The sequence below is a fragment of the Dromiciops gliroides genome, chromosome 1 (assembly GCF_019393635.1).
Source record: "Dromiciops gliroides isolate mDroGli1 chromosome 1, mDroGli1.pri, whole genome shotgun sequence".
Classification (NCBI taxonomy): Eukaryota; Metazoa; Chordata; class Mammalia; order Microbiotheria; family Microbiotheriidae; genus Dromiciops; species Dromiciops gliroides.
Window position 1 is genome coordinate 378,147,774 of NC_057861.1, and position 3,226 is coordinate 378,150,999.

The 3,226-nt window shown below is 41.0% G+C and overlaps 1 pseudogene; it reads left to right on the forward strand.

Annotated features, from left to right (window-relative positions):
- Window positions 1-1,699: 1,699 nt before the first annotated feature.
- Window positions 1,700-2,974, forward strand: LOC122735726 (annotated as a pseudogene).
- The last annotated feature ends 252 nt before the right edge of the window (window positions 2,975-3,226 follow it).

Below are 3,226 nucleotides of genomic sequence, written 5' to 3' on the forward strand. Positions count from 1 at the left end.
ATTCTGCTTGAAAGCTTCTGTACTGGGAAGCAAAACAAAGGCAAGAGAAGTATACAAAAAACATGGTTTAATTTTCCTAAGTGCCTATATGCTTGATTCTAAAAAAGGAAAAAATGCTTTGAGTTCTCATAAATTATTACTTATAAATTGCAGCTCGTTTTTGCAGAGATCCATTACACAGATTTTGCTAATGACATGAACAGAGAGTTGATGATATAAAATGACAGCATGCCAAAGATAAATGAAGTCACTTATTGAAGCCACCAAATCATATACAAAGCTTTATGCATCACATTTGAACTTGTAGAAGTCACTAAAAGCACAGATTTATATAACAATGAACTAGAGCACTTAGTCTAAATATTTATTTTATGTTTGATGGTTTGTACATGATTAGATTTACTATTTGATCAGCTCTTAAGCCCTATTCTATACCCTGTTGTTTCTGTTTCTAAAATCCATTTTTTACTTTTTATAATTTCCAAGGTAATTTGTTCACAGAACTGTGGATTTATTCTAAAACATGTCATAAAATACTTCCTTTTGACCTTTATCACTTTCCTACTGGCATTGGATTTAAGATAATTAGTGTAACACCTTGGGAGAAGTAACTCCAATATAGTAGTCTCTACTGACTTCCTCTATAAAATTCTGCATTGGAAAGAGCCTTGGTGTGAGATATGAAAGCTGAAATAAAAACTTTGTATGGCTCAAGCTGACTGTGTAAACAGGATGAGCTATTGACTTGATATTTATATTTAAATTAATTATTTTATTTCTCTCTATTCTATTTCTACTTCTACAAAATGAAAGAATTGGACTCACTGTTCTTTGGGGTCTCTTCTAGCACAAAGTTTCTATGTGTTAATACTGCTTATATGTCTTTGAACCAAAGAGGGTAGTATTAATACTTGTCCTTTCCTCTGGCAAGCAGGGGGCACGTAGAAGAATTAAGTTCTAAATTAAACTGAAGATTTCTGAGAATGTCACTATTTCTCTGTTGTCATCAGAGTTATAGAAAGAGCATGGATAGGGGCAAAGTGGAATCTCTGATAATCATTTTGCAAGGTTCTCTAACTCTCTAGTCACTTATTGGTATTCTCTCTCCAGGAGCTCAATGACTCTGCTCACAACAAGGTGTTTACCTTTAGCAAAGTTCTTGGTCTTTGCATATGGTAATCATTTCTATTTGCTGTGGATCTATATTTCTCTCAACTTCCCCAGGCACTTAAGTCTCACACACACACACACACACACACACACACACACACACACACACACACACGCACATATACATGTACATATGTATATACATATACATTCACTACATATATAATATATAAAATAGTCTTATGAATTAATAATTTTTAAATAACATAAATATAAAATATTATATAAACATACCTAATTTTGAATGTGTATACATACATGTATATGTACATAAAAAACCATATTTTATTCAAAGGATTTGGGGTTATCTGTCTTCTATCCTTAGGCTTAGTAAAAGGTATCCTTAAGAATTAATATTGAGGTAGAGCTGAGAATGGAAGTCGCTGTCTCGGCTACAGACACCACCACCTCCATTGCCACCTCCACCACCACCAGCTAGAGCTACCAAACTGCCTGCCAGCCTGCAAAACAATCTTCCTGCACTGTCGACTTTGACAGTTTGTTTCCACACTATTCAAGGCTGTCCAACATGGCCACCTCAGCCAGTTCTCACTTGAACAAAAATATCAAGCAGATGTACCTGAACCTGCCTCAGGGAAACAAAGTCCTAGCCATGTACATTTGGATCTACGGTATTGGTGAGAGACTGTGCTGTAAGACTCAGACCCTAGAGAGTGAACCGAAGATCACTGATGAACTACCTGAATGGAATTTTTATGGCTCCAGCACTTTTCAGTCCGAAGGCTCTAACAGTGATATGTACCTAATTCCTGTTGCTCTGTTCTGAGACCCCTTCAGAAAGGACCCCAACAAATTGGTTTTCTGTGAAGTTTTCAAGTATAACTGCAAGCCTGCAGAAACCAATTTGAGGCATACCTGTAAAAGGATAATGGATATGGTAACCAACCAGAAACCCTGGTTTGGTATGGAGCAAGAATATACTCTCATGGGAACAGATGGACACCCTTTTGGTTGGCCTTCCAATGGGTTCCCTGGGCCCCAGGGTCCTTATTACTGTGGCGTGGGAGCTGATAAAGCCTATGGAAGAGATATAGCAGAAGCTCATTACCGTGCTTGCCTATATGCTGGAGTCAAAATTGTGGGGACAGGGCGGCTAGGTGGCGCAGTGGATAAAGCACCGGCCCTGGATTCAGGAGTACCTGAGTTCAAATCCGGCCTCAGACACTTAACACTTACTAGCTGTGTGACCCTGGGCAAGTCACTTAACCCCAATTGCCTCACTTAAAAAAAAAAATTGGGGGGACAAATGCTGAAGTAATGCCCGCTCAGTGGGAGTTCCAGATAGGACTGTGTGAAGGGATTGAAATGGGGGATCACCTCTGGATTGCCCGCTTCATCCTTCATTGAGTGTGTGAAGATTTTGGAATGATTGTGACATTTGATCCCAAGCCAATCCCTGGAAACTGGAACAGAGCTGACTGCCATACTAACTTCAGCACCAAGGTCTATGAGAGAAGAGAATGGTCTAAAATTTATTGAAGAAGCCATCAGGAGACTAAGTAAGCGACACAAGTATCACATCCGAGCCTATGACCCTAAAGCGGGTCTGGACAATGCCCGTCGCCTGACAGGTTTCCATGAGACATCCAACATTAATGAGTTCTCTTCTGGTATAACCAACTGCGACACCAGCATCCAAATTCCCAGGATGGTTGGGCAGGACAAGAAGGGCTACTTTGAAGATCGCCGCCCCTCTCCCAACTGTGACCCTTATACAGTGACAGAGGCGCTTACCTGTCTCCTCAATGAGACAGGAGAAGAACCCTTTCAGTATAAAAACTAAGTGGGGGGGGGGGGCGGAGCCAAGATGGCGGAGAGGAAGCAGCAAGCTGCCTGAGCGCTCCTTCTGTTCCCTCAAAACGAACATTAAATCAAGCCTCTGGACAGATTCTGAAACTACAGAACCTGCAAAGAGACAGAGAGACACAGTCCTCCAACCAGAGATAATTTAGAAGACTTCAGGAAAAGGTCGGTCTGACTCGGGCAAAAGGGAGGCCCAGCGCAGGGCAGCAACCCCGCGCCAAGGGGGTCGGGG